The sequence below is a fragment of the Hippopotamus amphibius genome, chromosome 11 (genome assembly GCF_030028045.1).
Source record: "Hippopotamus amphibius kiboko isolate mHipAmp2 chromosome 11, mHipAmp2.hap2, whole genome shotgun sequence".
Lineage (NCBI taxonomy): Eukaryota > Metazoa > Chordata > Mammalia > Artiodactyla > Hippopotamidae > Hippopotamus > Hippopotamus amphibius.
Window position 1 is genome coordinate 37,295,079 of NC_080196.1, and position 27,051 is coordinate 37,322,129.

Below are 27,051 nucleotides of genomic sequence, written 5' to 3' on the forward strand. Positions count from 1 at the left end.
GGAATCAGAGAAAGCTTCCAGGGGGAGGTGACATTGAGCTAGTTTTGAGAAAAGTCTTTTTTGTTTTGTTTTGTTTTGTGCTTTTGGCCATGCTGCACATGTGGTGGGATTTTCTTAGTTCCCTGACCAAGGATTGAACCCCAGCCCTCGGCAGTAAGAACATGGAATCCTAACCACTGGACCTGCCAGAGAATTCTTTCTTCTTTTTTTTTTTTAGTAATTTTTTTTTTCTTTCTTTCTTTTTTCGTTTTGGCTGCATGGCTTGTGGAATCTTCGTTCCCTGACCAGGGATTGAACCCAGGCCCTTGGCAGTGAGAGTACAGAGTCCTAACCTCTGGACTTCCAGGGAATTCTGTTTTCTTTCTTTTTTTTTAATTTTCTTTCTTTCTTTCTTTCGTTTTTTTTTTCTTTTGGCCATAGCTTATGGAAACTTAGTTCCCTGACCAGGGATCAAACCTGTGCCCCTCGTCTTGAAAGAGATAAGAGAATTAAGGAAGAGTGCAGCAGGTGGGAAAAGGCATTCCAGGCAAGGGAACAGCATCAGCAAAGGCACAGAGGGAGAACAGCACAGACTGCAAGGGACCAGGGTCCTGACCAGAGGCCTGTTAATTTGTGGCTAAACTAATAGGCAAAGGGAACTGACCAGGTATCCAAGTACCTTGACCAGGCACCCTGGGGAACCTCCTCCTTTGCCCTCCTCTCCCCGCCAGGTCCCCGGGGCCCGGGTCTGGGAATGGGGCCCAGAGCTCCCCAGAGATGCTGCATGAAACATAAAGAATGTAAACCATGTCCTGTTCCCCAGGCAGGAGATTCCTCCCTACATACTGACCCTTCATGCGCCACTGGGTGTCACTGAGAGAAGGCCCCAGGCCCAGCTTACCCAGGACCTGGTTTCCCAAGAAAGAGTCTATTCTTTTCCATCCCAGGCTCTACTTCCCAAGCCTTCTGCCCACCCATCTCCCCACTGCCCAGCTACACCACACCTGCTCCCACTTCAAGCCTCTGAAGACCCTCCCCTCAGGCTCTGTGGACAACAAAGAGGCCCGGGACCCCTCACGAGCCTACCCCTGCTTCTACCCTGAAGCTGCCTGAGTTGCTGACATCCAACTCCACCCCCACAAACTTGGCTGGGTTCCGCCCAACAGCCATCAACTCTCTGTGACTTCAGATCAGTTACTTAGCCTCACTGAGCCTCGGTTTCCTCATCTGTAAAATGGGGAAATACTAACAGTACACACTTCACAGGGTTGTCGTGAGAATTAAATTAGTTAATATTTGAAAGTACCTAGAACAGTCCCTAGTTATAATAAATACTATTAATAGCTATACAGATAAGCTACTGTTATAATTATGAAGAAACCTGAATGTTGACAGTACGTATTACAGAAAGGTTCTCTATGTGAATGAGTCTTACGTATTATTACAGGGGTTGGTAAATACCACAGGGGTCAAATCCAGCCCACAGCCTGTTTGTAAATAGTCTGATTAAAATACAGCTACACCTGTTCATCGTCTATGGCTGCTTCATACAACAGAGACTCTGGGGCCCATAAAGCCAAAAGTACTTCCCACCTGGCCCTTTACAGAAAGTTTACTGATCCCTGTGTTATTAGGCTGGATCATTTGTAGCTGACAGTGTTCAAGACTTTTCATTCTACAAAACCATCAACTTCATATGGTTCAACTTAGCATAGCATACGAGCTCCCCACGCAGCCTGTCTTACTCATTAAACCAGGAGTGCTGTGCTTTAAATCCAGTGATTCTGATCATAATAAAGTTATAATGATCATTTTTCGAGCATCTGCCATGTTCAAGGTTTATCTCAAACTTTTACCACACTCCTGCAGGGTACACACGATCACCGCCCTGCTCCCTCCCATTTATAGATAGGGAGATTTGAGGCTCAGCAAGATGCCAAGTGTGAGCCTAGGACTGAAACCAGCTCTCCAGACCCCACAGCTACCATGCTGTCCCCACTGGGCGCTGTCTAAGAGGCTGCGTCCTGATTAGGACAAAAAATGGAGACCGTGAAGCCCTCCTATCTCCTTACTTCTCTGCGGGCCCACCTCCCAGCACCTGGGCCACGCGGTGGACAGGGCCCAGTCGTGACTCCCCTGTAGGTCTCAGGACTGAAGTCAGAACAATCTGACTTGTCTTGTGAGCCTCGGGCAGGGCTGGGGAGGGGGCAGGGAGCACTTTCAAAAATAAGCATGCTCTCTTTCCAGGACGGCAGAGCTATTTTTAGCAGCCGCCTAAATTACCGTCTCCCCTCTGCTCTGGGAAAGGCAAGAAAGTAAAAGTAAACTCTTGCAGCCCCAGGGTCCCCTCTGTGCAGGCTGTAGGGTGGGAGAAGAAGGAAAGAAAGAGGTATCTTGCTGGGAAAGTGAAACTGAAAAAGTCCCCAAAGTGACATTTCTCTGACTTGGGGGCGAATGTGGAAGTTATGGATTTTCCAATTGGTTTTCTCATTTTGAGAAACGATAGAACATAGGTTTCTTTGTCTCACCAGGACAGAAAACAAGCAGATGGTAGCTCTCCAAGGCCATGGTCAAGCATGCATGCGTTCCTTCATTCACTCGTTCATTTATCCAACCATTCATCCCCTGAGTGACTGCCATGCACAAGGCAACTTCTCTGGGTGCTTTAGATGAGCCAAACATCAAATCCCACCCTTACCGGGTTTACAGTGTTACTAGAGAGGCATGTGGATAACCCACCAGGATGCAAGGGAGGGAGGGATTTCCAGGTTCTGGGACTGCAGGGAGGGGACAGTGGCTCCTGGCTGGGGTGGTCTGGAACATTCACCAGAAGAAGTGGCATTGAAGCTGGGTCTCAGAGGAAAGAGGTTAATGTGCCAGTGGGAGAGTCCAAGAAACCCATTCACGACAAAGGTGTGCCCAAGGGAGGACCTGGCATCCAGGTGAGTGAGGGGCCAAGGGAAGTCATTTTAGCAGGCTGGGACACAGGGCTCAAAGGGGTACAGTGGGACACAAGATGGGGACCAGATAAAGGCAGGCCTTGAATGGCAGGCTGAGGGGGAGGAGGCGGCGGAGGCGGCGGAGGCGGCCACTCAAGGATGGTTGGTTTATTGGCTGATTAGTTGATTGGCTTACAGTAAAAGGAGAGTCTGTGAGGCCTGATCGGAGCTGGGATTTGGATGGACAATTCTGGTGGCAATGTTATGCGGGTGGATTACAGGAGAGACAGGAGAGGCGAAGAGTCTAGAAGTAGCTCTGTCTGAGTAAGCGTTAATGAGGCCCTGAACTGCCGAGGATGAGAGGAGGGGACGGATGCCGGGGATGTGAGGGAGGGGCGTGCATGCCCGCACGTGTGTGAGCGCGTGAGGGGCTTTGGCAAGACAGGGACCGGGCACAGAAAGCAAGGACTTGGGCTGAGAAGAGGAGGGAGCAGTGGGGAGCTCTTTAGGCAACAGCTGTGATGTAAAAGAGAAGAAGGAATTTCAACACCCAAGTCTCTGCTACCCATTAGAGCCAGAGGCCCGGGGCTCCCGGCCAAAGGGAAACCACCCAACACGTGACAACCGGTCCTCAACCCCTTCAGCTTCCGGGAAGCTGAGTCCCTCCCCCACACTGATGGGGATGCTTTATTGAAGGGTTGCAGGGAAAACTGCCCCCAGCTTCCTCCTGGGCGCTCCTGCCAGGTCTCCCACCAGAGCGCCCAGTGTGCTGGGGACTCGAACCATTCTAGGCAACCCCGGGGCCTCGGAGAAGCTCCCTACTGCCTGCTCCTCCTGGGGTCCCGGACAAAGGCATTCTGTCACGCGTGAAGGCAGGACCTCGAGGTCCTTGTCAGGGCAAGCCGGCCCTGGGACCCCCGCTGGGCCTGTGCACCTGGTCACACTCTGGACCCCGGCTGAGTCTTCCCCAGACACGGTGCCATCCTCACAGCCCTCCTAGTCCTTCACAGCGTCCTGCTCTCACACCAGAAAAGGCACTGTGTGCGCCTCGGGGCCGGGCTGGACATAAATCCTGGACCGCAGGCACATTCCATCTCTCCAGGGTGGGCAGAGTGCGGAAGGGCAGGGGCTGGGGGAGGGGGAGCTGAGCTGACTCCTGGAGGCAAGGGACTAAAAACGCAGAGTCAGGGAGACCCCTCACCTGCTCCTCACTCTTGTTCATACAATGTCATCCATCCGTTCATTCACTCTAACAAATATTTGTTGAGCACCTAAGTACCCCGCTAAAAGCTGGAAAAATACAAGGGTAAACAAGAGTTCCGTTTGGCAGGAAAGGGAGACAATTAATCAAATGAACATTAAATAAAGTGTGGCTATGGTTATGACGGGGGCAGTACAGGTGTTTGGGTATGGGAATGTTTGCAGAGCTCTCTCCCAGCAGGGGTTCTATTCTACCCTGAGCTCTCTGCTCATATGAAGGGTTTAGAGGGGGCATCGCGTAGTGGAAAGGGCACTGGGAGATCATCAGAGATGCCAGCAAGGATTCAGGACCAGACATCCATCCCAGGGTCACTAATGCTAGAAAAGACTGAAAACAGCCAAAATGTTAAGACATAAGGGGACTTCACTGGTGGCGCAGGGGACAAGGGTTTGCACCCTGGTCCGGGAAGATCCCACATGCCTCAAAGCAACTAAGCCCATCTCCCACAACTACTGAGCCTGAGCTCTAGAGCCCATGAGCCACAACTACTGAGGCCATGTGCCACAACCACGGAAGCCCACACGCCTAGAGCCTGTGTCCACAAGAGAAGCCACTGCAATGAGAAGGCTGCACACCACAAGGAGTGGCCACAACTATAGAAAGCCCGCACGCAGCAATGAAGACCCAACGCAGTCAATAAATAAATAAATAAATTTTAAAAAATACATAAGGATTGGTTAGATAGATGATAGATAGATAGACACGCATGTATAACAGCTTGAAGTAATTATCTTTGGGTTGCTGGAATTTAGGGTTATTTTTCTTATCCTTTTCTGGATTTTTTCAGATTTCCTACAGTGAGCATTTATTTTCATCAGAAAAGATAATATTATTTTTAAAAGAAGAAGGTAAACACTAGACTAAAAATGAGGAGACTGTGGATGGAGTCCCATCTCTGCCCCAGCAGGCTACCTGTGCAAGACAGGAGTGACCCTGGCTAAGAGCATCCCTTCTCTGAGGCTTGTCTGTGAGTAAGGAGTAAAACCACATGCTCTCCAGAGTTGCTTCCACCCCGGATGCTGGGCTCTGTGCCACAGAGCACACAAGGTGCTAAATGATGCTGCTTGAATGGAATCCTATCCTCCCATTAGTTCACCATTCATTCAGTTGTTCGTTCATTCCATCTCCACTGTTTTCAGCACTCACGCTACGCCTGGCACTGCTCCTGATGCTGGGGGTTTAAGGGCAAGCTACACAGATATAGCTCCTGCCCTCACAAGCTCTAGTCTCCCAAGCTCCAAGTCCCCTTCCATTGCTCCTGTCCTTCCTGCCCTAATGCCCCATCCTTTTAGTGCTTCTTGCCACCTTTTCCCCAAATGTCTCAGGTGCATTTGTTTCATTTCCAATCACCAAGCTCCAGACATGGTCCAGCTCCACAGGAGCTCAGGCTGGGACCAGTGCTGACCTCTCATTTTCCCCCTCTTCCAGCATTCTGCAAACAGCCTTTTGAATGACATTTCTAGGAGCACCTGATTCTACATTCCTAGGTTCAGCATCCCTCGGGGTTCCCAGTCCAAACTGAACACCAACTGCTTCAGTTTCTAGGATTGGCCATTTGGTGGGGCTCACGAATTTCAACCCAGCGTTGAAATCAGATCTACATCCATGTGCCAGTGAGGACTGGAACTCTCCTTACTGCTGGTGGGAGTGCTAAATGACTCAGCCATAATGGAAAACAGTTGGGCTGTTTCTTAAGAAGTTAAACTTACACCTCCATGTGATCCAGTCATTCCACGCCTAGGTATTTACCCAAAACATAGAAAGTATATGCCAATACAACACCTTATTCATGAATATTCAGAGCAGCTTTGTTTGTAATAGTTCCAAACTGGAAGCAACCCAAATGTCCATCAATAGGCAAATCAATAAACAAATTGTATAGTGTATCCATAACACAGCATACTATTCAGCAATAAAAAGGAATGAGCTATTGACACATGCCACACGTGGATGGAGCTCAAAATAATTATGCTAAGTACAAGGAACCAGAAGATAAAAACCTACACATTGTATGATTCGACTTATCTAAAATTTGAGAAAATGCAAACGCATCTGTAGTGAATAAAACTGAGTAGGTGACTGCCTATGGAGGGAGTGGAGGGCAGGCAGGGAAGAGGTGGATTATAAAACGGCACAAGGGAACTTTGAGGGATGATGGTCAAACGTAATCCTAATGGTAGTGATGGATTCAAAGGTATATACATGTGCTAAAATGTATCAAATTATATACTTTATGTCAAGTTTATGGTACGCCAATTATACCTCAATAGAGTTGTTAGAAACAAACAAAACAGGTGTACTCATAACCTCACAATCTCCAACCCCCAAGGGCTTTGGCCACTGCAGCTGGCAACCCTCTAGAAGACTGCTAGTGTCATAAGCTGCTCTACAGGCTCTAGGAAAGAGCTCACAGCCCAGAGGTGTGTGTGTGTGGGGTGGGGAGGGGAACACGGAACTCCCTCCAGGCCCAGGCCTCAGCTAATCTGGCCTGGTCTTCCAGGAGGCAGGGTGGTTTACTGTAAAGACCATATGCTTTCATATTAAGCCTGTGGCTAAGTCACTTAGGACTTGTGAGCCTCACTTTCCTCATGGGCACACGGACGACAAAGCCCACCTCCCAGGGCTACTGTGGGCATCAAACAAAGAGCACGTATCAAGCAGGCAGCACAGCATCAGGCATATCACAGGCCCTCCAACCAGGTCCCTTCCCCTGTCCCGGCCCCAGGCTCCCCTCAGTGGTGACTAGGGTTCAGGGCTCTGCCCACAGAAGCATGGGAGAAGCTGAGGGGTCCCTGGGAGCCTAGTGAAGCACTAGCCTGGTTCCACCTGGATGTCTCTGGGAGTAGAGCTGAATTGAGAGCAGCCCCAAGCTTCTGGGTGGGTAAAAATAAGGCATGTTCAGCCTGGGTTACAGTCCTGGAATTTGTCAGAGGCAGATGAGATGGCAAAGGGGACTGAGCGAAGTGGCCATGACTTGGAGTTTCTAGGACATTGGGAGGGATGTGGGTTTGGGATGGGGGAGGTACCCACCCTTGCACACAGCAGAAGAAGGTATAGAGGATTCTCAGAAATGACCAAAGAAGAAAGGGAGAGAGGGAAGATATTAATGCATGTTGACATGTGAGAGGGTTTGACCCTATGGTGCAGAGGTGGATGTACAGGGTGGTGTGTATGTGTATGTTTATAGCATGATGTGTGTAGTATGCGTTTATGTGTGTATGTGGTATGGTATGGACATGTATGTATGGTGTGTGTATACATGTGTTCATCCCCAGGAAACAAACACACAAGATTCTACTGACTTTTAAATCTCTGCAGGGAGAAAACCCAGCTAGCTTCCCAAAGTACATGAGCAGAGAAAACAGGAATATCACTGATAATCAGCCCCCATGCCTATTTCAAATCAGCCCATGTTAGTTTATAAGGAGCTGCCCAAGCATAATATTCAGGAAATGTTCCTATGGGGTAGGCCTTGTCTGGTCTTCAGTTTCCCATTAACCACACTATGGCTTGGGAGCAGAGATGCACCAAAAGATGCTTATAACTGCTGTGGACCAAAGACCACGTGTTCACATTCATCATCTCAAGACGACTCAGCAAGGTCAGTATTTTTGACTGATAAGGACATTGAGGTTCAAAACCAGGAGATGACATCCACACTAGGGCTCTCTCCTGTAAAACATCATCTCATTCCAACCTAGTTTCAATTCAGTTCCAGAGCGTGTATGCACACACGCACATGTGCGTATTCCTCTGGGTGTATGTGTGTGTCCAGCAGATGCAACTGGGCTTCCTTTGGTGTATATTATAACAGGGTGTACACTCCCTCTGCCTCTGCTATTTGAAATTTTGGTGTTATATTTTAGCCACTTCCCCAATAAGCCTGAGATAGAAAAAACCAAATAGCTGACAATAATGTATCCCCAATCTATTCCATGCTCCATATTTTAGAATACAGATATTCAGCACGTTTTTAGAAAGAAGGATACTAACATTTACTAAGAGCTAGGCTGGGCTCAAACTTTCACATTTATTATTTCACTTAATTATCCCAACATCCCACAAAGATGATACTATGCATTTTTACATATAGGGAAATTAAAGTTTAGAGAAGGTAAGCAACTTGCCCAAGTTAGCAGGGTTCATAAAACATGTGAACCTTACTCTAACTGATTCCAAAACTCAGACATAGCCTTCTCATTGCACAGAAATGGCAGCATCATGGTAAACAGGCACCCCCATCCCCCCATCCCTGGAAGTCTCCCCATCCCTTCCCCATTACCCATCCCAACTCTCAGGGAAGAAGTCAGCACTAGTACAGAGAAGCTCTGTCTCCCAGCTGCAGACAGCAACCCGGTCCCATCATCTTACCGCATACACTGAGTCACAGAAAGATCCAGGCTATCCCATCTTCTGGACCAGTCCCTTGGGTGTGTGAGCTGGGTACCCTCAGAAGGGCCCCCTGCTTGGTTTAAGGCTCTGCTGTCGCTGTCTTGAAATCTTTAATAATTTTTGAACTGGGAGCCTTGCATTTCCATTTTGCACTGGGGCCTGCGAATTGCGCAGCTGGTCCTGCCCATCTTCTAAGGCAGCCAGCTAGAGCAGCCTTTCCCAGGAAGAGCAGCCCAGCTGGCCACTCCCTGTGTGTTTCCAAAAATGTTACCCACAGTCCCTGAATGGTCAGGACGGAACAGAGACAAGTGACTTTAATCTGGGGTGGCTTCCTGCCTGAAGGGCCTTGATGGGCAGCTCAGTAACTGCTGGGCTTCTCCCCACCCTCACCGCTCCTCCTTATTCCACCTCATCCCTCCGCAGTAGGCTCCCTGGTCACTCCTCCCTAAAGGCACCACTGCTCAAGGGATTAAAATTCCTCAAGGGCAGCTTTATCTCCAACTCCCCCCACTGGGCTCTTTCCGCACACACAGCAGGAACTCTATCGGATGGATTAGATACATTGCAGCACGCATTTCCTGAATTCTTGACTCTATCAGTTATAAGACCTATCATCAATGTGATGGCTTCCCATGACTCAAACACAAAGATTGTGTGTCCTTCTGCAATTGGATAAATATGAAAAGCAAAAGAATGTGCTAGCTTTGAAATAGAGTTAAAAAAAATTGGTTCTGCTTGTTCTGTTGGGTTGGCCAAGACGTTTGTTCAGGTTCTTCTGTAAGATGTTAGCAAACTTTTTGGCTAACTCAATACATTTGGGTTGGCAATATTATCCCCCAGCTCATCCCCATCCCCATCCCCACCTCTGCCTCGTCCTCCTCCTCCTCTCCCTCCCCTATGCAGGTCTCACCTTCTCCAAGCAGCCTTCCTACCCATCCTTGTCTACCTGAATTGTCCCAAATAAACTTAGAGCCCTTGCTGTCTATCCTGTTTATAGGACACTGCATCATATACGACTCTGCGGCACTTTTGTTACTTGATGTCTTGTATTATTTTATCTTTTTTATGCCAATGAGCTTTTCCCCCATCTAGACTCTGAGCCCCCTAAGAACATGACATAGCGCCATGTACGCAGCAGGTCCTCTCCCTGAATGAAAGTCATCTCCTGAGGGCGCGGGAGTTGGGTAGAGAGAGGAGAAAGCTATTAACCTTAGAAATAAATCTTCACGGCAAACCCAATGACCTCAGGTCCTTCAACGTTTTCTCAGAGTCCACTGGAGGTCAAAGGCACCCAGACTTTGGCCAGACACTGTCAAGAGGTGTCTCAAGTGGCACTCAGCGCGAGGTAAAGTCGTGCACCTTTACAAACCAACAGTTAAATGAGCTCTTGGCATTCCCGGATGAAACGCTGGACATTTGCATTTCTGTTTGTTTCCACTCTCCCCTCCTCCCAGCCCCCGCCCCTTCCAGCAAATGAAATGTATGTTGCACGTAAAAGGCATAAGATATTTTTCCTCTCCGTGCTTCCAGGAACAGGATGCTTCCTCCAAGGGACGAGAGACCTTGGCTGTAAGAATTCAGGCTACAGAAGCTGGGGTTCCCCCCCCAGAAGCCAGCCCATCCCCTCCATAGTTCCAGTCCCAGGGACAGTCTCTGCATGGACACCCCCATCCTTAAATCACCTTTCTTTGACCCTGACACCCCTACAAGCTGTGCCCCGATTCTCTCCACCAAAGGGGCTTTATTTACCCAGCAGGGCCCCTCATGTCTCCCCTCGCCTCCCTCCTCAGTGCCCACCTCCCCTGGAAACTGCACTTCTGCACATCAGTATCACCTCTTTCCATCCTGTTCACCTTCCAGGGGCCCTCTTCCCACTTCCCTCTTCGTGGTGTTTCAGAACAATGTGAAATTCCACCTGCCTGTCCCCATGCTCCTCTCGCTCTCTCCTCCTTGATTTCAACCAGCTGGTCCCCCTGTCTGGAGCACCCCCTCCTTGGCCCTCCCCCCAACCCCTGGCCACTCACCTGGCAGCCTGCATCCATCCCCACAGGTGTGGGTGAAGCACCCCTCCTTAGCATCCTGCGTTTCTCCCATCAGACAGAGCCACTGTTGCTTCCTGAATTACCGTCACTCTCACTGGGCTCTGACGTCCTTGAGGTTGGGGACAATGTCGCAGTCTCTCAGGAACTCTGCACCCAGCATGGAGCCAGGCCAGCAGCAGAGGTGCTGGGGCTTTGCCAAGGGTTCACACCTTGGGTCTCTGTCCTTCTCCCTCACCCCTTCTCCCTCCCAGGAAACCTTCCATCTCCTTATTTCAGACGAAGTTAGCAGTGGTCACTCCCAAATCCTCCCTTCCTGCATCTCCAGCTCCTTATTTCCAACTACCCACATTTCTGTTCAGAAGCGCTGGCACCACTCCCACCAGCTTCCTCTCAAACGTCTTTCATCTCCCACCCCCTTCGGACCACCCCTGCTTTTCTCTGTGAGTGACACCACAGTCCGAAGGTCAAACCACAGAATCATACTTTAACTCTTCCTCTGTCTTGAGGACGGCTACATGTCAGGCATTTACATGTATTACCTCATTTTATTCTCACATCAAACCCTGAGAGGTGGGTATTAGCATCCTGAGTTTACAGACAAGGAAACTGAGGCTCAGAGAAGCCAAGTGACCTGCCCAAGGTCACAAGCACATAGCTGACTGAGCTGGCATGAGAGGCAGGTTTTGACAGGCTGTCCAAAAGCTCACCAAGTGTGTACGCACGTGCACACACACACACACACGCTGTTCCCTCCTTTACGTTATAAATTATCCAATCAGTCTCCACACCCAGCTGATTCTACTCAGAAATGCTTCCTGTATGGGCCCTTTGATCTCCCATGTGGACGCTGAGGACGGACTCAGACAGGGCATGGCTGTGTGGTCACAGAGTGGGGTGGGGGAATGGGGAGCCTCGAGTCCTGCACGGCTGGCCGGCAGCGCTGACCTCATCTTATGCTCACTCAGGGAGCTGGTACGTGCTCTCAGCTTGGAACCATTTCTTCAAGGCCCCATCCTTTCTTACCGGTTTGGCTGACCTCCAGCCCAGGCTGAGGCTGGCCCCTTTCTGCTGGACTCCACCTGCACCCCGCTCACGGCTCCTCTTGGCCTCAGGCCAAAAGCTATCAACAAGCTACCCACCTAGAGCACAGCCTGGGTTTCCAACTCTCTTCCCTCAATTTAGCTCTTGGTCTTCCCGCTCTCAGCAGATCTCCAAGGACAGTGCCTCCTAAGGGGCTTCTCAACGATGCAGAGCCCAGGGCCCTGCTCTCTGAGTTTCCGGCTCAGCAGATCTGGGTAAGGACCCGGGAATCTGCGTTTTAACAAGTTCCCCAAGGGATTGGGATGCCCGTGGGTTCATTCACTCGTCATCCCCTTCCCTTCTCTTTCACCAGCATTTGTACCAACCTTGTTCACAATTCACCCCTTCTTTCCAGAGCTGTGATCATATCCCCCAGGTTCTCATCCCTGGCTGCATGGTAGAATCATGGGGCATTTCGAAAAATATCTGTGCCTGGATCCTAACCAGAACCAATGAAAACAAAAGCCCTGGGTGGGTGTTGGGGAGCCACTAGGGCGAGCAGCTCATCCTGTTTTGCCCAGGACTGTCCCCGTTTTAATCTTGAAAGTCCCACATCCCAGGGACGCTCTCGGTCCCCAGAAAACAGGATCAGTCGTTTGCCCTATAGGGCTCTGGAGTTTGTAAATCTCTCCAGGTGATTGTAATCTGCAGCCAACCTTGCCAAACACTGGACCCCATCCAGTCAAGAGATGCCTCTCCCTCTGGCATTCCCTCCAGCCAGCGCTCACCTGCCTTTTGTCTTCACTTAGCTCAGGTGATCTCAAAATGTGTCTCTAGACTAGCAGCATCGGTATCACCTGGGAACTTGTTAAAAAAAAAGATACAGTCAATTCTAAATGATCTGCTCTTCTCTCAGCTACAGAGATCCTTTTTCTATCCCTACCCAGAGCCACTGACATTTACTGACTTGAGTGAAGTGAGGACTAAGGAGTTAACTGGTGGTGGAGGTTTGAGGCTCGGAGCTCAGTCCTCCCCAGGGAGGTGTAGTGGTGACCAGAGTGGGCTGGGTTTTGATTCAGATGCAACGAGCCTTTGCTGACCACTAACTAACTAGCTGGCTTGTTTATACCATCTCATTAAATTCAACACTAACTCTGGCCTGCGTATGATGTTGGGGTTTTGTGGGGTCCATACATAGAATCTTCCTCTTCTGGCTCAAGTTCAGGACCAGTTGAGAAACAGATCCATGAAGCAAACAGATGGCGGTCACGGTATCAGCCACATTCCTGATAAAGCTGTGGGAGTGTGTGGCTATATCTCTCTGGCCAAATGAACGTCCTAATATTTCACACATGAGTGAGGCCAGCTGACATGTCCAGTCCTTGGCCTAGGAGGGTGAACATGGACCTTCCCGTAGGAGCGGGCTCCTGACTCCATCCCCCAGAGCTGGCCAGATATGCCCGCCCTGCAGGTGGCAGAACCCAGGGAAGGGAGGGAGTGTTGGCAGGCCCAGCTCATAACCTCCCAGAGCCTTTGGTTAGAGATGCCTCACCTCTTCCCCTGAGGAAGTGATGGGGAGGGAGAGGCCAAGGTTCTCCACCCCCACATCCATTAAAGCCACTCATGCCCTGATCCCACCTCCAGAGATGCTGGCCTGGTCCAGGGAAGGAGCCAGGCATTGATACCTTGTAAAATTCCCCAGGTGATGCTAAGGTGCCATCAGTGTTGAGTAACCACTCTGGGGAGATCCTCTCCTGGAAATGAAAAGCCAGGGACGCTCCCCTCTAAGGGTAGGGGTTGCTTCTATTTCACAACCATGGAAACGAGGTCTCGGGAACGTTGAGCATCTTGCCTTATGCCCAGAGCTATTCAACAGAATTCTAAGGATGAGTAATAGCAATGAATCAGCTTTCTCCAAATCTTGGGTGGACTTGGAGGTTTTCAGCCAGGTCAGAGCCAAATCAGCTAAATCAGTGGTTCTAGAATCTCTTGGAGGGTTTGTTGAATGCCGCTTACTGGGCCCCGCTCCCAGAGTTTCTGATTCAGCGGGAGGGCTCTGTAGCCATGAGAAGAGAAGGGCACAGTCTTCTGAGTTGGGCAGATCTTTGCCACCAACATTAAGGATGGCCTTGCCTGGGGTTCACCCAACCTCTCTGGGGCTCAGTTTCTTCATTGGTCAAATAGCAATCACGGGAATAATGACCTCATGTGTTTCTTGTGAGTTGAACCAGGACACACGAAGCACCTAGTGTGGTGCACAGCACATAGCAGGACTGGAGAAAAATTGTAGATGTTGGTTATTATTTGTAGTTGCTGTTTTTCAGGGATGGTTTCTTTGGAAAGATTGGGAGGAGGTTTTGGATGCAGGCAAGAATACCAAGAGGCAGGACACCAAAGAGAGAAAGAGCCAAGTCTGAAAGGATGCAGGAGGGGAGCCAGAAAGAGAGCAGAAGCCAGTGCACAGAAGGGACAAGCCAATTGTGTGCAGAGGGTGGGGGTCTGCTACAGATCTGGCTGGAAGAGAGGCTGGGAGTCAAAGTCACCCAAAATAGAACTCCCTCCTCTCCAAGCTCTCAATTCACTCACCCTCCCCACTCCCTATCTCTCTGGGCCATGGTCCACATGCCTCTGTCCAGACTCATTTGTTAGAACGGCCCCCCCCTGCTACTCCACCCCCACCCCTGCCCTAGGGACTCAAGGAATCTTAGCAATGTGCTCAGTTCCAAGTGCCAGAGGAAAAGGAGCAAAATAAAAGGGGGAAAACCCTCTCTCTAGGCTTGTGTCTTTGTAGAACTTCCCCCAAGTCTTTGTAGAAGACAGCCCCCAGGTCTTCCTCTCCCCCAGGATATGACCATTCTGAGTCAGCATCTGGTTAGAAGTATCCAGACCAATGGGTACCAAAGGCCTGCCTCCCCTCACCCAACCACAAAGCTCTCTCTGCCATCTCTGCCAATCTATGCCCTTTCCTCTTTCATAACTAGACTCAAAGCTCATCTCCCTGAAGTCTTCCCTGAACGTCACTTGATTGCAAGAGTTCCTTCCTCCATGTGTGCATTCGTCCATCCATCCACTCATTCCACAAATATTTACTGAACATCTGCTCTTGCAACAGAGAAGAACAAACCTGACTCCATATTGGATCTATTCGTTTAGCTCTAACCCCTGTGCGCTGCTGCCTGTGCTTAGCCATGTTGGCTCTGCACATTTGTAACATAATGTTGCCTATAGCCAGAAATATACATGATAGCTTATTCTCAAGGTTCTGACCTTTAGAGGTATAACACTTTTCCACTCATATACAGATAAAAAGTTGCAGAACAGAAAATAACAATTGTCTTGTTGGATACTTATAGGAACATGGTGACCAGACCTATGTGGATAGCTGCAAGAACAAAGGATTGCTGTACAACTACCAGCCACTCCCCCTCCCCTTTTAGCATAAAAGAAGCCCAAATTTTAACTCAGGTAAGATGGCCCTTTGGGACTCTAGTTCATCATCTTCTCAGTCTGCTGGCTCTCTGAATAAAGCCACTATTCCTTGCCCCAACAAATCGTCTCTCTCCATTTACTGGCCTGTTGTGCAGTGAGCAGAGTGAACTTGGTCTTGGTAACACTCTGTGACTAGGCACGGTGCTGGGCAGCAGGGATTTCGACACGAAAGGCACAGTCCCTGGGGCTTCCCTGGTAGCGCAGTGGTTAAGAATCCGCCTGCCATTGCAGGGGACACGGGTTTGAGCCCCGGTCTAGGAAGATCCCACATGCCACGGAACAACTAAGCCCCTGTGCCACAACTACTGAGCCTGCACCCTAGAGCCCGCAAGCCGGAACTATTGAAGCTTGCATGCCTAGGGCCATGCTCTGCAACAAGAGAAGCCACCACAATGAGAAGCTTGCCACAACTAGAGAAAGCCTAAGCGCAGCAACAAAGAACCAATGCAGCAATAAATAAATAAATAAATAAATAAATAAATAAATAAATAAATAAATAAATAAATAAATAAATCTTTTAAAAAAGTAAAATAAAAATTATTAAAAAAAAAAAAAAAGACACAGTCCCTGCCCTCCAGCAGCCTAAGGAGCAGAACACTAGAGTGGGAGCTCAGTCATAGGGCGATAACAGGGCCCCCTTCTTATGTTCTTCAAGTTCATGCTCATGTTCTTCAATCCTCTTTTTGAGCATGAGAAGAGACCTCCCAGCCACTGGTAAGACGGCACCATTTTTGTCTTGCACACACAAACCATACCGAAGAAAACACATCCGTATCAGACACGGATAACATACTTCATGGTTTCATGTTGCTTTCCATCCTATAGGCTTTAGAAATTTGTCTGAGCCTCAGTGCATGCCATCATCAGTAACTGACTCAGCCCCTGTATCTGGCATCTTAAGGACCATCTCAACCAACATTTATTGACCTGCTGGGATGTACCAGGCTCCAGAGATAAGAGATGAATAAGATACGTTCCTGAGCACCTAATGACGACAGTCTAGTGGGAGAGCCAGGCACATAAATAGATAACCATAATGCAATTTGGGATGCACACAGGTAAGGACTGTGATGTCAGTGGAGAGAGGTGTCTGATACAGCCTCGTTGTTGACCAGGAGGACACCAGGGGAGGCTTCCTGGAGGAGGCAATGAAGAGACACAGTAAGTCTGAAACTGAGCCTGTGCAGTGGCTTGGCTCCTGCCATTTCAGGTCATCTTAATCACGTCTCACTGACTTTGCTCCCTTCCCTTCCTCGCCCTATCAACTCAGAATGCCCCGGGCATTGGGAAAATGAATCCATGTGCAGGTGGTATGATTGTGGGTGGATTTTTCCCCTCCCTTTATTTAAAGTTAACATTATAATACCAATAACTGATTATGTAATGAAAACTAAATATATAAAGCAAAAGGTTATTTCCCCTGGCTATGTTTAGATGGTGCTCGGATACCCGCCTTGGCCTTTCAACTCCAGTGCAACTGGGGGCCAGAGCTGAATTTTCAAATGTTGCACCACGGTCTCTCATAGCTGGAAAACAGTTACTGGCAGACAGAAGAGGGCAGGGCTTCGGCTGACTTGTGAGCTGAGTCAGGGCTGTACCAGGCTCTGCACAAAGCAGCTACAGCTGTGAGTCAAAGGCCTCTTTAACTAGGAAAGCCAAGTGGGGAGCAGGCTGTCCCATCATACTTTTTGTCAAGCGCAGTCATCCCAAGAGGTAGTGAGAATCATGGTTCTTGTCAAGACTGAATGAGAACAGAAAGATGAAAATCTCCCATATGTAGGAATGGGAGAGAATCTGAAGACCGACAGCCCTTGCTAGCATGGAATGAGATTTCCTACGACATGAAGGGTTTGTCCTGATGTTTACCCCTGGTTGAGTCCACTGACGCCAATTCCCCTTTCTCTGGGGATATGTTATTCAAGGGGCAACATTTTATTTTCCCTGAGTGTTAAGAACTTTGACCCCAAGACTCCTTTCTGAGAGGCAAAGACCTCAGGAACAGAATGGAGTTGAGAATCTAGAATGTTAGCTTCTAAACTTGGCTCTGCTGCTAACTAGCTCTAAGACCTTTGGGAAAGTTAACTTCCTTAAGCTTCCCCTTCTTCATCTGTCATGACAGGACATATCCCGTAGTATAGTCATGAGGAGTAACTGACAATGCAGGAATAATACTGCATGTCTGATACAGAGTACTTTACAAGGAAAATATTGCAAATATTTCCCAATATATTTTGCCTTTGGGAAATCCAGGTATTTTAATTTTTTTTTCTTTCCTTTCTCCTGTACCCTTCTAATATCAGCGCTAAGACATAGCCTTATTTTCTCTGGCCAGAGAAGACTTACAACCCCCAAAACAAAAAGGTCAGTAGAGCAGGGAAGGGTCGCTAAGAGGTAAAGTTGTTTTCTCTGGACAGGAAGAGGAAATAGAAAACTTTTTTAGGACTAGGCAGGAAAGGAAGTAAATGGCCAGGATTTCACACCCTTCCACACCTGGGGGGGGGACAGCATGAGAAAGGAGCCAATGACTTTGAGAATCCCAGAACAGGGATGCACACCTGGGGAAACACCACGCCCCTCGGAGAATCCCTGCCTTCCGCTGGGCTCAGAGCAACAGAGCTCGGCCAGGGGCAGGTTAGCAAAGACTGGGGGGCTGTCCTCGGCCCACCCATCCAGGGCCCTCATACCCAGGCAACAACTGGACACTGGGGCCCCCCAGGGGCAGGTGGGTGTCCTGGGAGAGCCAGGGGGCCTGGAGAAGTCGCAGCTTCAGCAACAGGTGCCTGGTAGCTCTTCGAACACCCCGGGACAAGACCAGACCTGGCTCCTTCAGTGGATTTCAGCACAGGGGCCCAGGACACAGAGGGAGCACAGAGCATGGCAGTGGACATCAGCAGGCACCCCGCAGCCTTGAGAAACCTGGAGCCTTCCCAGCAAGCAGATCACAGAGGAGGAGGGCCCTGGAAGATGCCTCACAGGATCTCACATCAGAAGAGACTAAGGTACCTTTATTTACTAAGCTACGATTTTAACTGCAAGTTATCAGAGCAAATAATCGCTTTTTCCTGCACACATGCGTTGTAACATATATGTTTCCCAGCCATTTAAGGATGTTCAATAAATATTAGCTGCCTCCTCCTCATCACTAAATAGGTTCCTCCCAGACGGACATGGAAGCAGGGCAGCTGAGGACAAGAGCAAGAAGCAGTCCTACTTGCCTCAGATCTGAGTCCTAGGAGAGCTGAGGGAGCCTGGGGGGACCAAGAGGTGGGGCAGGGAGAGGAGGGAGGGAGGGGAGAAAAGGGGAGGGGGAGGGGTGGGGAGGGGAGGGGTGGGGAGGAGAGGGGAGGGGCAGGGTGGGGAAGGAGGGGTGGGGAAGGAGGGGAGAAATGGGGAGAGGAGGGGAGGGGTGGGGAAGCGGAGGGGTAGGTGAGGGGAGGGGTTGGGTGGGGAGGGGAGGGGTTGGGTGGGGAGGGGAGGGATGGGAAGGGGAAGGGGGAGGGGGAAGGGGGGAGGGGAGTGGGGAGGGGAGGGGGAGGGGAGGGGGGAGGGGAAGGGGGTGGGGAGGGGAGGGGAGGGGAGAGTTGCAGCCTCTGGGACTCAGGCCCTCACCTGGAGTTTCTACCCTCTCCTATTATTCTCTGCAAAAAGAGTCAAGCCCTCCCTTCTCACTCAAGTGTAACGAATGTGCCCATTGCTCCGCCCTTTCCTCACCAAGGGGGCTGCAGAGGAGGGGGCACCAGGGCACGTGCCCCCTTAGTACCAGCCTGGCCCGTCAGGATAGGGTCCTGCGGGGCCGCTCACCTGCCCACCCACTTACTGTCTGTGCAGCCTCAGCAGGACAGCACAGTAGTTACGAGCCGGAACTCAGGAGTCAGGCTGCCTGCGTGCCGAATCCAGCACCACTGATCTGCTGTGTTACCTTTGGCAGTTACTTCTCCTCCCTGTGCCTCCACTTCCCACCTGAAAATGTAATAGTAATTTGCCTCCTGAGGTAACTGCTGGGATTGAGTTAGTGGTCTCATATACGGTGATCAGGGTCGTGCCTGGCTCCCAGCATGCACTGTCTGAGTAGCAATCATCGTCCACCTTCTCAGTGAGATTATTTAAAATGACCCCTCCTCCACATGGAGAAAAGGGAACCCTCCTACACGTTGGTGGGGATGTAAATTGGTACAGCCACTAGGGAGAACAGTATGGAGGTTCCTTAAAAAACTAAGAACAGAGATACCATATGATCCAGCAATCCCACTCCTGTGCATATATTCATAGAAAAACATAATTCGAAAAGACACATGCACCCCTATGTTCATTGCAGCACTGTTTACAATAGCCAGGACATGGAAGCAACCTAAATGTCCATCAACAGGGGAATGCATAAAGATGTGGTACATACATACAATGGAATATTACTCAGCCATAAAAAAGAATGTAATGGCATCTGCAGCAACATGAGTGGATCTAGAGGTTACTATACTAAGTGAAGTCCGAAAAAGACAAATATAACACTTAAATGTGAAATCTAAAAAAAAAGATACAAATGAACTTATTTACAAAACAGAAACAGACTTACAGCATAGTTACCGTTACCAAAGCAGAAAGGTGGCAGGGGAGGGATAAATGAGGAGTTTGGGATTGACATATACACACCACTACACATAAAACAGATAATCAACAAGGACCTACTGCGTAGCGCAGGGAACTCTACTCAATATTCTGTAGTAATCTATATAGTAAAAGAATCTGAAAAAGAATGGATATATGTATATGTAGAACTGAATCACTTTTCTGTACACCTGAAACTAATACAACATTGTAACTCAACTACTCTCCAATACAAAATAAAAATTTTTTTAAAGTAAAAATAAAAAAAAAATTTAAATGACTGGAATATAGTCAATGATAAATGTGCAATAGCAGACATAATAAAAGTTTAAAATTAAAAAAAAAAACCCTCTTCCAGCACCATCCACTCCCTTCTCCCTCATTTTCCACACAGACCTACCACCATGTGAGATGCTATATCCGTTATTTATTATCTCTCCCCGAGACCTTTTTGTCCATCATTCATTGTGTATCCACGGTGCCTAGAATTACTACCTAGCACGTAGCAGACGCGGTAACACAGAATGAACACAGGAAACTTTTCTTACTAACGTTTATCCTTAGGCAGATTATGTAACTCCACATGCCTCCGTTTACTCATTAGGAAAACGGGGTTGACATGGGGATGAAATGAGATAACATTTGTGAATATGCCCCCTCCAGCTCTTGGTACATGGCGGATGGACGCCAGCTGATCTGGGAGGACCCGTCTCAGCCTGACTCAGGCAGGGCCTGCAATGGTTAAGCCCCAAATCTCCCCGCCCATGGCAAGGCAAGGCTGGACTGCAGGGCCACTGGCAACTGTCCAGGTGGCGGATAAACGTCAGAGGTGGGCGCCTGTGGAGCTGCCCTGGTCCTGATGTGGGGTCTTGACCCGGGCAGCTGGAGTCTCTCCCCACCCCCTCCTGCTGGGAGACACTGCCTGAGCCTGGAGCGTTTCGGGTGCAGGAGTGAGCGGTGGGAACCTCCGCCTGCCTGGGTCCCACGCCACATCCTGGCCTTGGGGGAGGTGGGCCCAAGGCCTGCCCTTGCTTCCCAGCCATTCCCAGGCGGCCTGCTCTCCTGCAGGCCCAGCTGGGCTGACTGAACCAGAGGCCTGTAAGGGCAGGTCCCTCAGCGCTGCCTCATCCCCACCCACAAGGAGGAAGATACAGGCCTCGGCACAAGGAGGGTCTGCATCGGAGATCAGCTCTGTTGGCTCTGAACCCTACCCGCCTTCCCAGCCAGGGAGAGGTAGCATGTTCAAAGGCAGACGAACCTCACGCGGCCAAGTCACAGAGAGGACACCCAGAAGAGCTGACTCCAACCAGGGTCTTCTCGCATGTCTCCATTTCTCCCAATCCTCCAGCTTTCCAGCAACTTCCCCAAGAGTCCATCCCTCTCCAAGACTGACCCAGAAAGAGATGAACACAGACGCACAAGCGCAGCGTAGGTGGGGAAGATGAAGAAATGCAACCCAGCGTTCACTCCACAGCTCGCCCATTCCACAGTCACATGTAGAGGCCCCCGTCTGTGCCGGGCACTGCAGGGAGGTGGCAGCGAATTAAACATAGACCAGGTCATCAAAAATGCTCTCGGTCAGTTGGTCAGGCAAGGGAAGACCACAGATAAGCTGGCTGGGGAGGGGACAGAGCTGCACAGGGCAGGCGAGAGTCTAGGGGAGGGGTCTCTAACATGGCCTGGGGAAGGAGGGAGGGCCAGGAATCTGGAAGGGTGATACCAAGGTGCCTCTGGCAATGTCTTGGGAAGAATACAGGGGCTGGTGAATGGAGAAACGATATCCCTCATCAAGGGATCAGCTCAGAATTGCCTTGAGGGGGACGCTGGCCTCAGATCCCATCCTCTCAGTTTTCAGGGACTCTCATTAGAAAGTAAGCCCCGCCAAGGGCGGGGACATGGTCAGGCTGCACCCTCAGAGCTTAGAACAATGACGGACACACGTGGGAGGCACTTGGCAAACTCCCTGAAGGTAAGCTCACTCCTGACCCCCAGGAACCCTTGCTCTCCTCTGATCCCCCTGGCATGCATGCAAGTTGATATTGCCAGTTTCCTCTTGACAGCTTGGCACACTAGAACTCTCTAACTGGCGCCAGACAAGCTATCTCCTCAGCCTCCGGCACAAGCATCCCTCACAGGCACAAGCAGTGGAGTTGTCCCCAGGTGCTGCCATAGTCACAGGCCACGGGGACAAAGGCCAGGAAGAGCAGACAGTTGTTGCACCTCGGTCTCCACAGAAGGACAGCACGGTGCTGCCACCCACACCAGCCGTGTGCTCACTGCAGGCCCATCGGAACACGCCCCCAGCCCCCCGGCATGGAAGGGATGGGGGGGGAGGGGATACTGATGAGCTCACTTTGTTCACACAGCACCGTGAAGCTGGGCGCCGGGGAAATGGCCCAAACACCAGCCACTCCTGCTGGCTTCTTCCTCAGTGGAAAACTGCAAAGAGCACTGATTTCCTTCACTTGTCATTTGGCCGCTATTTAATGAAGACCTACTACGTGCTAGACCCTGACACTGGGACTAGGAAAGCACCATCAAGCCTGTCGGAATCCTTGCCTTCTGGAAGCTCATGGTTTAGCAAGAGCCAGGCAGAACAGTGGTTTTCAAGCATCACTCTAAGCGCCACATCAGGGGTAGGTCTGCTGGGGCAGAGAGGAAGAGAACTTCACCTCCCTGAAACTCGGGGGAAGAGACTTTACAGAAGTGGTGGCATTTGAACTGAGCCTTAAAGGAGGGCTAGGTACTTCACCAGGTACCAACTTTCAGGTAGAGGGAAGGGTAAGAGTTAAGATACAGCCGGTGAGAGGCAGGGTGTGCAGAGCTGGGTGTGGCCAGACCTGAGAAGTAGCCCAGGGCTTGATCATGAGGGGACCGCCCTCTTTGGATTCTGAAACTGGGTTTGGGATTTTCCAAACTCCCCTTTGGTCCATTAAGAGAATCCATGCTCAGACCAAAGAGGTCAAGGGGAAGCACACTGCACACAGAGAGAGAGGCCCTGAACAGCAGCCCAGGTCCAAGCCCCACATCCCACCAGCCACAGGGGCGTCTCAGTGGACCCCTACTAAGAGAGCCAAGGCACGAGGGCCACCGTTCTCTGGAGTGATTAAGTGCCATTCCACAAGCTTGGGTGCAAAAATTTGACCCTGGAAAAGACTACCCTGTTCTGCTTCTGGATGGCTCTACCTCCCCCACACCACCCCAACCCCTCCTGTGTGTAAGGAACTTGACTCCTCCTTTCTCTGACTACCCTGCAGGGGGGCTCCCTCAAGGCTGTTGGAAACAACAAATGTTGGAGAGGGTGTAGAGAAAAGGGAACTCTCCTGCACTGTTGGTGGGACTGTAGGTTGGTACAGCCACTATGGAAAACAATTTGGAGGTTCCTTAAAAAATTACAAATAGAACTACCATATGATCCAGTAATCCCACTACTGGGCATATACCCAAAGAAAACCATAATCCCAAAAGAAACGTGTACCATAATGTTTATTGCAGCACTATTTACAATAGCCAGGACATGGAAGCAACCTAAATGCCCATCAACAAATGAATGGATAAAGAAGATGTGGCATATATATACAATGGAATATTACTCAGCTATAAAAAGGGATGAGATGGAGCTATATGTAATGAGGTGGATAGACCTACAGTCTGTCATACAGAGTGAAGTAAGTCAGAAAGAGAAAGACAAATATTGTATGCTAACTCACATATACGGAATCTAAAAATGGTACTGATGAACTCAGTGACAAGAACAAGGACGCAGATGCAGAGAATGGACTGGAGAACTCGAGGTTTGGGAGGGGGCGGGGGGTGAAGGGGAAGATGAGACGAAGAGAGAGAGTAGCACAGACATATATATACTACCTACTGTAAAACAGCCAGTGGGAAGTTGTTGTATAACAAAGGGAGTTCAACTCGAGGATGGAAGATGCCTTAGAGGACTGGTACGGGGAGGGTGGGGGGGACTCGAGGGAGGGTGGGGGGGGAGTTGAGGGAGGGAGGGAATACGGGGATATGTGTATAAAAACAGATGATTGAACTTGGTGTACCCCCCCCAAAAAATAATAAATAAATAAATAAAATTTTTAAAAAAGAGAGAGACAGTCTTCCCAACAGTCAGTCTAAAAGGTTCTGCTCTGCCAAGTCGATGTTATAGAAACCTGCAACTTTGTACACAGTCATCATTATTCGTCTACCATCAGTACACTTGTGCATATTCCACACCTGATTTTATGTATAGTTTCCCTAATTTTTGCATTCAAATGGCCCTAAGGTGAAGTGAGAAAAATCAGCAGCAGAAGCTGAAAGCAAACCCATCTGGTGTCCAAAGATCTGGGAGTTCCGGGAGGATCGGGTGCCATTTTGGATACGTTTTCCAGGAAAGAAGAGCTATTGGTCATACCAGCTACACGACTTAAGGATTGTGCTGGAAAGGAAGGAAGGGAGGGAGGGAAGGAAGGAGGAAGGAAGAAAGAAAAGAAGAGAGGGAGAGAGAGGGGTAAAGAGAGAAAAAAAAAGGAAAGAAAAGGAAGGAAGGAAGGAAGAAAGAAAAGGGGGAGGGGAAGAGAGGGAAGGGAAGGAAGGGGAGGAAGGGAGAAGAAGAGAAAGAGAGAGAAAGAGAGAGAGAGAAAGAAGGAAAAGAAAAAGGTTTGAAACTCTCCCCCAAACCCCAAATGACTTTTCTCCCACTTTAGAGCATCATAGGGACATTCACCTTTTCAGAGACTTGCTTTCCCCAATGACCCCACCTGCTTGCAGAATGTGGCCTTGCCCTGTGAATGATGAAGCCATGACTTGGAGGAGGCAGGGAGCCCTGAGATTCCCCAGTGGATAAAGGGAAGGCTCTCAAAAGTCAAAAGCTATCTGCCACCAGCTTCTGGTTATTTGGACAGTTAAACCAGACACCGAGAGCTGACCCGACAACCCTTTCCTCCCCAGACCCCTCCTCCCCACGCTGAGCAGAGACTAATCAAGTCTTTGTTATTTCTCCCCAGTATCTTTTCCAGGAGCCAGATACCTGGTCAGCAGGCAGGATGGACCAAGACAGACGTCCAGCGGACAAGGAAGCCAGGTTCACCAAGCCAGGCCCAGGATGCACAGGCCTCATCCAATATGTACCAACACACTTACACCTTGCGGACACACATTCTGCGTAAGCCTCATCTCCATTTCCTATCAGAAACGAGGTTCACAACGGCCAAATGATTTGCCCTGGACTGTTTAACAGTGGTTGAGCAGGACTGGGTCTCCGCTCTCCCGCACTCTGCCCAAGGGGCCCCAGGACCGCTGCGTGCCACGTCCAGGCTGTGACCTGCAAGAGAGTCCCACTTCCACGGGGATGCGGCCGCAGGGCAGGCACACCTGAGAGAGAAGGCACAGGCCAGACTCTCAGCACCAACACCTGTTGCAGCTGTGCTCCCGCACCGCCCAGAGGCCCAGTTCCGATCCCCTCCTGCCGAATGACACCCGTGTCAGGGAACGGTGCTGGTGGAGGCCCAGCATCTTCTCCTGGGTAGCACAGAGAGACTGTGGGCGAGGGAGAGGGTGGACGGGAATTCCTCTACAGCAGTATAACTACATTCCCTTAAGGAAGGACGCCCTTTTAAATCCATACCAAGGTTGTGCTTGGGTGAGCAGCACCCTGACCAGGGCTCCCGTTGGCAGGGCAGCTCCCTGGGCCCAGCTGAAGCCATCCCCGGGCCACCTCTCACCACTGTCCCCCACTAGCCAGGCAGCTGGAATAAGCTGGTTCTGGAGAAGAAGACTGGCACATTCCAGGCTCTTGAATCTTCCTCTGCTATTCTCATCCCACTGGCCTGGCTCCACACGCCATCCATTCAGAAAACAGCCTGGCAGGGTTGGGGGGGTAGGGGGTGGGAGGAGGAGCAGAAATTCACACTCTGGGCCCTGCCTGGAGCTGGCTGCCCAGGATCCGATTTCGGCCACATCTTCTCTTGCTGAGAAGGCACCCCTCTGGCTCACCCTGCCTGCGGGAGCTGGGAGGCCTCTCCTGCGTGTTGACGCACATCTTCTGTCCTGAATCTGCAGGACCATCGTGGTCAGGGATTCGGGGCTTGTTTTCTTAATTAACTGAAAATGCTAACATGGGAGCCCGGGAGAGGGGCCTGGCCTTCAACGGCTACAAGAGAAAATTCTTGCTTTGAAATCTGGATCTCTCAGGTCCCCACTCATGCCCCTCACGGGATGTCAAAACAAACAGGGCCACCTGATCACAGGGCTCAGGGATAGGCAGGCTCGGGTTACAGGGCCAGAGGTGGATTTGGCTCTAGGATGAGTCAGGGCCTGACACGTGACGAGATCTTGATTTCCCAAAATGTCTCGGCTAGACCCCCCAAAAGCCACCAGCTGTGGCAGGGGCTCTGGGAGGAGGGGGGAGGGAGAGGTCATGAGCCTTTGTGCCAACACTACTTCCTGCCCACCGACTGCCTGGCAGGCACGGAGCCAGGGATGGGGAGGTGGTGGAGATAGCCAGGTCCTGTCCTATCAGTTCCTGCCCTTGAGGAGATACGGTTAGAAACAAATTACTAAAGTGGAGCAAATGAACAGTCACTCTTGAGGCAAGAACGAAATGACAGAGTCACAGAGGAGAGGAAGAACTCGCTGTGCTGGAGAGGGTTCAGGGGTGCAGGGTCATGGCAGGGCAAAGAGGGAACACCTGACCTGGATAAGGAGGGAAAATCTTATGAGTAGATAGGATTGGGCGGGGGTGCGGGGGAGTGGGGACCGAACAGGCAAGGACTCAGAGGCAGGAAAGAGAAGAGTAAGTTCAAGGAAGGGCGGGCCAGCTGGGGTGGATGGAAAGTGGGGCTCATGGGGGCATGAGACGAACTCAGTGCAGAAGATGCACCCAGAGATGCAGAAGGGGGTGGACTCATCACGTTAAGGAGTCCAGCCAGCCACAGGGAACTAGCAAATGTTTTCAGCACAGGCTGACTCCATCTGGGGCAGGGGTTGCTAAAGCTGGCCCAGTGCCCACCAGTTTTTGTAAATAGCCAGTTTTTATAAATATGGTTTCATTGGAACACAGCCATGCCCATTCATTTTTACATACTGTCATGGGCTGCTTTGGTGCTCGAGTCAAGTGAATGTGATGGAGACCTTGTGGCCCCCAAAGCCAGACTCTGTGTCCTCAGGACCTCATATCTTGGAGATTCCTAATGGAGAAGATGGACGAGGACAGAGAGAGATCTGGAGAAAGGAAGCCCAGGATGATCGCCCAGGATCCAGGGGAGGGACAGTAACCCCAGAGTAAAGATTCACAGGACCATTACTCAAAAGGAGGTGTGACCACACAGCAAGACCC

At 50.3% G+C, this 27,051-nt stretch overlaps 1 protein-coding gene across 3 annotated transcripts in view; it reads right to left on the reverse strand.

Moving 5' to 3' along the window:
- The window catches only part of DAAM2 (dishevelled associated activator of morphogenesis 2), a 110,464-nt gene that overhangs the window by 51,795 nt on the left and 31,618 nt on the right, over positions 1 to 27,051 (reverse strand). Inside the window, exon 1 of one of the 3 annotated variants that reach the window (XM_057699590.1) lies at positions 10,596 to 10,719. The exons of the other annotated variants lie outside the window; for them this stretch is intronic. The gene's annotated coding sequence lies outside the window, so the exon portion shown is untranslated. Of the gene's footprint in view, positions 1 to 10,595; positions 10,720 to 27,051 lie in introns of those variants that run through there. 3 annotated transcript variants of the gene reach the window in all.